Below are 9274 nucleotides of genomic sequence, written 5' to 3'. Positions count from 1 at the left end.
TTCAGTGGTGAGGGTGTGGGCAACCTCCTGGATCAGTGGAGCCTGCAGATTCACCAGGGCACAGCATAACTGCATCAGGACGTTTGCCGACTGCCGCTGATAATGTGGAATCAGCTTTAGGATCTTAAAATCCTTAAGCCTTTTTATTGCCCGTTCCACATGAACACGGTTTTTGGCCATTTCCGTGATGGCCCGGATTTCGCTCTCCGTAAACTCTCCTTTGTTTAGGAATGGCGGGATATTCACGATGACACCCTTGGGCAGGATGTCTGAAATCAAGAAGTCCTTGTCAGCCAACACAATGTCCCCAGAAACAAGAACATCTCGGATCCCAGACTGGAGGACAATGGTCTTGTCCGATACCGACCCAGGGAACAGGCGACTACAGAAATTGATGACACCATTGGGGGCCACGGAGATGAGGACCTTGATTGTGTGCCTACTTTTGTAGCTGGAGTAGGTTTTCTTCGCCTTGTCCATCTCAGACGGCTCTTCGACAGGGATGTCCGTGCAGTCCACAATCATTCGGCAGTTGGAAGCACAGGGCACAAATGACTGAGGTAAGCTTCTCTGATTCTTCTGCCGACTGGGCACTGAAGCCATGATGGTCTTGTGCAGTAGTGTGTGCAGTAAGTGCACCATGGTTGTAACCACATTACTGACAGTGGCAGTGCTGCAGCAGAATATCTCCGCCAGGTGGAGGTATGCATAGTCCTGGCCAAGGAGAGATAGATATATAGGAGGGCTTACTTACGTCATAACAGCGTAGTACGAAATGATGGCGAGGGGAGTACGGAAAGCATGCAATGCGACTTCCACGAGGGTCGGAGTGTGGAACAGGTCATAGGACAGCGTGAATGTTTGTCAGCTGTCCTTAATTACCCCCAGCAACTACTGCTGACCAACAGCTGCAGTTAATTTGGCCACAAATTATCCGTCATGATGTCGCCCCCACCAACCATGCGCAAGAGAGTACGGAAATTGTATCAATCGCACCCACTGACCAATGACCATGAGCAAGGGAGTTAATTTTCCATCCACTCGTGTCCTCAGGCAACGCCCCCGTACTACACCGTGGCCAATGCATTTCCCCCCGAGAGATTGTTCTTCTGTTGAGTTTCTTTGGTCATGGGCAAGGTTGGCAGGGTGGGGCAGTTCTATGAGCATGGAGAAGAGCAGTTCTATGAGCATGGAGAAGAGCAGAAGTTAACCAAAGATGATAAACAAGGAGGAGACAGTTTGCCCAGGGTCTCAGATTTCCTAGAACCGCCACTGATGTTTGGCGCCCCCTTTTTACTACACAGTGGCCAATGCATTTCCCCCCCGAGAGATTGTTCTTCTCTGTCGAATTTCTTTGGTCCTGGCGGACCTTCATCAGGGCCATGAACACCTGGTTCTCCAGGCTCACACCCTCCACATTCCACCCACTGTAACCGCAGAAATACACCAGCGGCGATCTGAGCGAGTCGAGCGACGGAAGTAATTGACTTTGTATTGAGTCGAGAGACAAAAGCGATTCTGGAGACTAGAGCGATTTGCGCGACAATTTGAAGTTGCCGTGACAGCCAATGACTGTATAGAGGTCAGTGACCACAGCCAATGGGAATGCTTTAATGCTTTGCCTTCTGCCTGTACGGACATACTCTTGTCTCCTCAATCGCTCGTATCGCTTGCTGCTGCACTCTGTCGCTTGAATCGCGTCGCCGCTGGTGTATCTCTGAGGTAATAATTGATGTTCCCCCTGAAACTCTCCACCAGGCCTGCCACCCTCTTAAACATCGCCATATCAAGGAGACCGGTCTCCGTTCTGATAACTTCATCCCTCTTGCCCACCACTGAATAGGGTTCCCGTGTTGTGCTGATTGCTGTTGGAATGCTCTGACACAGATTTTCCTCTTCAGGAGGGATCTCTGGTGCGGCCGAAGTGAGGAGGACTGCCTGGGCCAGTGTTGCCAGATTGGGCGGGTAAACTTGGGCTACTTTGGATGAGCGTCTGCGGGTAAAAATCTGAAAAATTGGCCATTTGGCGTTTTTTTTTTTCAGCCATTTTGGGCCCATAGAAGTCAATGTAATTTGTTGAATTTGGGCGGAATTTAGCGCATTTTGGCGGTTTTTGAGAAGCTTTTGGGCGGGATTTGGTCAGACACATCTGGCAACACTGGCCTGGGCCACATCGTTTGTCTGCTCGTACTGTAGGTGTGGTCGTGTAGGTCAGTGGTTCCCAACCTATGGGTCGGGACCCCCCTTATGGGTCGCCAAAGATCCACAGGGGGTCGCGGAGCCCTCTTGATTTCAAGGGGTTTCGTTTTAAATATATATAGCCCATGTTGAATAAAAGACAAAGCATTGAACTAATAAATGCATAGACGCAACAAATTGTAAGTGCTACATTAAACATTTATTCTATATTTGACCAAAGACGAATTGAGGAATAAAATAACTAAAATAAGTTTTCGCAGGAAACGGAGGGCATCTTGTGACTCCGTCTCGTGCGGGCGCTCACGTGGTTGGGTCACCAAAGCTTACAATAGTAAAAACATGGGTCCCTTAAGAAAAAGGTTGGGAACCACTGGTGTAGGTGGTGGGTGATGTTTCGGTCTGCATGTGGAGGGGCTGTGTTCCAGGGCACTGCGTTCCAGGGGAAGATTGAAGGGCCCAGCTCTTTTTTCCCATCAGGGAAATGACAGGAGCATACCCGGGAGTCATCATGTGGCTCCTGATCTGCTCGTCTGTAATGAGAGGTACAGTATCATCAGAACCGTGTCAGTTTAGCAGGACAAATGTGATGTTAATCAATAAATCTTGTTGAAATACAGTGAACTGTATATTAGAGATAGCCTGGTTCACACCAGACGGTGTGTGTGTAGCTTTGGCGCCCCCTGGCGGAGCAGAGCTACACACACTACCATCTGGTACAGAGTCATAGAGCATGCTCCGTCTCCAACCAGAAAATAGACGGAGCATTTATTTCTTAAATATAAACGGTAACTCACATTGAGGAGTCACAAAACAGATTAGAGACTATATTGACTCTTTAAAGATTAACAGGAAGGTTTTTGAAGGAATTTGTTGGTGAGGAGGCCGTGCAGAAGCAATAAATTCTCAGCCTATTTTCTGGTTGGAGACGGAGCGTGCTCTATGGCTATGTACCAGATGGTAGTGTGTGTAGCTCTGCTCCGCCAGTGGGCGCCAAAGCTACACACACACCGTCTGGTGTGAACCAGGCTATATAGGCCGGAAGGTGACCCTCGAAAAGTGCTTCAGAAACCGAACTTCGCTCCACAGCCTCCGAACAAACAGACATTCAGTTCATAAAAAAGAAAGACTTATATAGAGGTGTGAATGGGCTAGCGGTACCCTGGGTACGGGTGAGGCAAGGCTGGACACTTGGAGGTGGAAGGAGGCTCAGGAGGCAAGACGTACAAAAATAGTTTGTGATTTATTTTTAAAAATCTGTGCAGTTCCAAGAATACCCACCTGGGGTGCAATGCAAAACAGTCCAAAAAATGAGTGATGAAAAATAATCCAAAAATAATCAAAAATAAATGTCCAACAAAAATGCAGTGCTATTTGCTATTAGCTTGTAGCCTCTGGTTACTCACAAGCACAAAAAACAATAGCATTTAGCAAAAACAGGTCAGCATAGCATTGTACTCACTTTCCAGAATAGCAGCACAGCATTTAGCTCCTACCCCATGGCTCTCCTGAACAGAAATGAGGCCCTGTTTAAAAAGGAAACCTCTCCCTTCTAAATTAGCCAATCAGAGCCGAGTGGCTCACCCCATTTCCCATTAACAGGTAAGTACATCAAAGAAAAGTATTTACATAAACAATAAACCCCTCTAAACCAAAATAAACATAATCGCGATTATCCACCACCATAATAGAATCATAACAAATTAACAAAAAGAAAATAAACATACAGATAACTGCACAATGCACTCATTCCCCCCCAATGTTCAAAATGCGCGCTCCCACCGTTCCGAGGCTGGAGAGAAAACCCCACCTCTCCCAGCGCTCGCGTTTCACACGGCAGTTGTGCTGGAGGCGGCAGACAGGTAAGTTGGTAATGTTTGTGTTCGAGATTATGGGGAAATTAACAGTGGAAAATGTGTGGAAAATGAGACATGGTAGTAGGGCCCTTACTACGTGTCAAAGATGGTGTAAAAGTTACTTTGTGGCAGACGGGAGAAATGATAAGCGAGTGAGTTTTACTGTCGGGGTTGTGTGTGTGAAAACGCCAAACTGCGAGGCTGTCACAATGGCGCCGCCTCCAAACACTTCCCTGTTTCCCCCCACAAGTCACAAACTTTTCCCAAGTCCTGGAATGTTTCCCAAGTTTACACCAAGCATACAAATATTGTCCACAAGCATTACATTGTCCATTGAGGGTCCTGGTGCATTTTGTGAGTGTATGTGTGCGAGTGTATGCGAGTCAGTAAATATGAATACGAAATCCGCGTTGTGCTTTGCTTGCGCAATGTAACAGTCACCTGCTGCGTGTAACATCGTCAAACGCTACTCTATCAAGAGTTCACAGCGAAGCAGTGAGGAGGGGGAAGATCAACTCCTCACAAGAGGATTTAAAACCTCTGTTCGGAATAGTCCGCACTGCAAGGCTATTCAAATTCGCAACGTGTAATGACGAACTACTGTCTCCGAGGCGTATGTAGATATTCGGCCGGCGTAATAATACTTTTCGCCTCGAGAGGTGCCACGGTTGAAGCGTCATCAGAAGGAACGAATCAGCTAACTGCTATGTCAGCTGAGATGAGGAGTAAACGGAAGTAGCATGGCTACCGAAGGAGCTGGTCGATCATCTTGTAGTACCGAGGAAGACGAAATCTCGACCGAAAATGTAAAAAAAAAAGACATCTTCGAAACGCAAGTTGTGTTACATGCATATATCTTCGGTCAAGCATGAAGAAACACAGAATTTCACCAATATACGGTGGAATACATATCGAAATTTTCGGCAGCGGCTAGAATTGAAGGGTGAGTGCAGAGTAGCAGAACATTTTAAGCAATGTATTGAGTTGGAGTTTGACGAAATTCCCGAGGATGCGGCTCTCCATCCCACATGCTACCGGAGGTTTATTGACAAGCGGGAAATTGAACGAGTCACACGGCGTGTCTTGCGAGAGGCAGAGAGGGGAGATGGCCAACAAGACCCCCGAACTAGCCAGGCTACCTCCGCTTTATCGGCTGTGACCACCACTCCGACCAGGAAACTGCGATCCAGATCAAGCTTGGCCATCACGAGCTCTGGCCCCGTTCTTCCTTCTGTCTGCATGATTTGCAAGAAAGATAGCAAATTTATCGTCGCGAGTGGCAGACGTCAAAGAGAACGAAAACACAGACTTTAACCGCAGGTAAGATTACTCTCACCCCCACCACACAGTCTATGCGAATGCATCCCATCCCCCAAATCACACACACACACACACACACACACACACACACACACACACACACACACACACACAGATGTTAGTAGAAGTTGACTGACTATCTAGCCCACACTGCTGCACAATCATTGTTTTTTTGTCTAATTCTAATATGAATGCACGTGTGAATTGGCATAATGTGTTATGTGTGTGGGTGTGAAATTACATTCCAATAGCCTGCAAAACATCCCCATGCCTATAGTACCCCCAGTGTTTTAGGTTTTAGATGTTTAAATGAATCACACTTTGTCTTAAATAGGATAGGGTATGTTTATATGGATGTCAAAGCATGCCTGATGTTGATATGACTCTGAATATCTGTTCAGAAATGTGGCTCCTCAGCCTGATGGCCTGTCTGGTTAAGACACTGCTTCTGCCATCCCATCCCCCGTGCCATTCCCCTACCCCCCACTGCCCCCCTCTCTCACTTGTACACTTGGGATTTTTCCGCTTCTGTCCCTGGGCAGCCTCAGTGACCAGGCTCAAGAGGTGTATCCTGGCTGTGCTGTACATCTGTGTGCTTAACCCCTTAGCACAGCACCTATGTTATAACCTTACTGTCACCAAAATTTTAATATGTATGTCTTAATCTGTTACTCTGCACTATCATAGCAATGCTGTTATGATGTAGTTTTCAGCAAATAGTGAATAGGCCCGCTGGCAACCCCATCTGCACTGCAGTAAGAGGCTACGGAATGCTTTTTTGGGGGGTGCAACACCCATCGCCATTTTGGTTTTTTTACAATACCACTCCACCAGGAAAAATGTCTAATTGTTTGCCTGTCTATTTATTCATTCTTTTTTCTTTTCTTTTGTACAAGGCAAGTTGCAGGAAGCAGCTGAAGTAAAGGAAGCCAAGAGCATCCTCATTCACATCAAGGACAGAGACTGTGTGGCTCTGGAGGTGCAGTACCACAGAAGTTGCTACAGAGAGTACACAAGGTTTTTGAGTGAGCCTGTCAGAGCAGAGAAAGAACAGTAAGTCAATCTTAATTTTATATAGAAACACAGTACAATGTGTGTCCTATGATTGAGACAGTTTGTTCTCACAACATGGATCTCACAAAGAAAGCTCTCACAACACACATCTTCTTCTATATTTTTGTAAGGATTGGGCCAACATTTGATCTGAGCTACAAGTTATTCTGCGAGAGGGTAATCCGCTAAAGGCTACTGATCAACCAAGAGGTGCTGAGGATGAGCCAACTGAGGAAGGCCTTTATTGCCCTTGTGCAGTCAAGTGAAGGTGTTGATGCTTCAACCTACAGGTCAGTGTATTACGAATTTGTCAAATCCAAGGGAAAGTTCACGCATGTGACTTAAAGGACCACTTCAGTCAATTTCAATATGCTGTTGTATTGCTCATACCCTTAACTTGTCAGTACCCGGTGATGGCACATTTTTCGGCTCAGCCCTTTCCGAGATATGAGCTATTCTAATGGGGGCAGCATTTGTTTACATTGTTTACAACATAGGCCTACTCCAAATATTTAAAGGGTGTCGCTGTTTGCTAGTTGTCGGCTGATGTTGTATAACCTTTTGGATGTTTTTGGGAATAAATAAAAATGTTTTTTGAAATGTAAACAAAGCGCTGCCCTCATTACAATGACCAGAATCTCGGAAAAGGCTGAAGAAGAAGAAAAAAAAATCTCTAGTACTGACACGTCCAGGGTAGTGTGAGCATTACAACTGCATGTTGAAATTGACTGAAATTATTCTCTAACACTCTGCTTGTCATCTGCACATACTGTACTTGTAATATTTTGAAATAAGGAGGATGGCAGTATTCTTGATAGTGTGATGTTCGTTACAGTATGTGCTTCCCTTGGGAATACTTGGTATTATATCTGTTGCATAGCAAGTAAACTCCACCAATATTATTTATTCACTCCGAGTTAATGTGTGAGGGTGGCTATTGCATATCAGCGACTACATGAAGCCCCACTATGCTTGTACTGATATGCCTCTTTTTTTTGTTGATTTGTGTTTACAGACAGGATATATTGAAGAAGAGGCTCAGTCGTGATTTTCCTCAGCTAATGTTCCACACCCCCGCCAAACGCAACACATCTGAACTGGTTTTTGCTGAGAACTTGTCGACGAATGCAGTCTTGGACTTGTTACCATCAGGTGCGGAGACGACTCAGTCCAGCGAAATGAGCCAGACAGACAGCGACACAGAAAGGAGGAAGTCAAAGCAACCAACCACAGCAGAGGAGACACGGACACTTTACACAGCAGCTTTGCTTTTGAAGAGGCTGCTTAGTCACAGTCCTGGCATGTCATGCCCATGGCCCCCAACTGCAGTAAACTTCAATCTCACTGAAGTCATTTGCTGTGGCATGCGCAAAAGATGTGTACCTGGATGCTTTCACACAGTTCATGAAAATGCCGGTTCATGTGTATGCCACTTGTTTTGATTTTTTTATCTGTTGTATAGTTATTAGTGAATAAATGAATACATGAATACCTGAATGGTCCTTATCATTGATCATTAGATTATTTCCATTTATTAATGTGAATATGAAAAGGTAACCTTATCATCCACTTGCATAATAGTTGTTGGTGCTATAAACAAAGCACTGTTACAATCACTTAGAGGGTTATCAATAGCCTGGGTTATCTATAGCCTACTTATTGTAATTGTTTCCATTAATTGCTCAAAACCACAGGATGAAATGTCAATTGCAAAATTGTGCCTTGTGCTGTAAATAAAGCACTGTTTATGATTTATTTAGAACTTATCCCAATCCAGAGATATATGCATGAGTATTATTTTTGATAATTGTTATTATATGTGAACATGAAAAGGTAACCTTATCATCCACTTGCACAATAGTTGTTGGTAGCCTGAGTATCATCCTCCGTAGTGACCGCGCTAGCTCAATACTTTCGCTTTCCGTGGTCAGCAAGCGAAAGTATTGAGCTAGCGCGGTCACTACGGAGGATGATACTCAGGCTAAGTTGTTGGTGCTATAGACAAAGCACTGTTTGGAGTTACAATCACTTAGAGGGTTATCAATAGCCTGGGTTATCTATAGCCTACTTATTGCAATTGTTTCCATTAATTGCTCAAATCCACAGTATGAAATGTCAATAGCATAATTATGCTTTGTTCAGTAAATAAAGCATTATTTATTATTTATTTAGAATTTGTCCCAATCCAGAAATGTAGGCACGAGTATTATTTTTGATAATTGTTATTATATACCCTCTTCAAAAGGGTATTTTGGGAGATTCTTATAGGTAGGTCAGACAGACGGCTTGTCATTATTTTCAGTTTTTCAAACGGCTTGCCACTTTTTCCCCGTAAATCGGCTACGTGATTGGTTTAAAACGGTCACATGGTGTCCAGTGACGTAAAAATCGTCATTCCCTACAGAGGGTAAGATTTCTTACTAAAATGTCACCGTTTTAATTACGTGCACGATTACATGAAGCGGACATTTCACGGTAAGTTGAACATAGCTTTGGTCGTTTCATCATCTAAGGGACCTGCTGTTCGGAAGCTGTGGAGCGAGGTTGAACGAAAAGGGCTGTCACCCTACGGCCTAATATTAGAGATGCACCGGATCCTGATTTTTTGGATCCTGCCGGATACCGGATCCACTGCTTAAGATCCTGCCGGATCCGGAACCGGATACCGGATCCTACGAAAGGGTTGAAACACATGGTCTACTCGCACACGTGGGCCCTTTTTATTTTGTTGGCTCAAACTATTTTTTAGACTCTTTCTCTTACTGACAAACTGCCTGCAACGGCCACTTCCAAAGGGCTTTCACTCCATGCAGTGATTGGGGTTATGAAAGTGTAGCGAGACGCACTGA

General features: G+C 45.0%; 1 long non-coding RNA gene across 2 annotated transcripts; it reads left to right on the top strand.

Annotated features, from left to right (window-relative positions):
- The first annotated feature begins 4587 nt into the window (after nt 1-4587).
- LOC134464699 (uncharacterized) lies at nt 4588-7916 on the top strand. Of its 2 annotated transcripts, XR_010038032.1 has the most exons (4): nt 4588-5372; nt 6269-6425; nt 6557-6715; nt 7441-7916. It is a non-coding gene; the product is annotated as an uncharacterized LOC134464699 (long non-coding RNA). The 2 variants fall into 2 exon arrangements; XR_010038031.1 differs by lacking the exon at nt 4588-5372 and having other exon boundaries at nt 6168-6425.
- The last annotated feature ends 1358 nt before the right edge of the window (nt 7917-9274 follow it).

This window comes from Engraulis encrasicolus, chromosome 15, assembly GCF_034702125.1.
Source record: "Engraulis encrasicolus isolate BLACKSEA-1 chromosome 15, IST_EnEncr_1.0, whole genome shotgun sequence".
Taxonomy (NCBI): Eukaryota; Metazoa; Chordata; class Actinopteri; order Clupeiformes; family Engraulidae; genus Engraulis; species Engraulis encrasicolus.
Note: the sequence above shows the minus strand (reverse complement) of the source record. Positions and strands in the feature narration are given on the sequence as shown.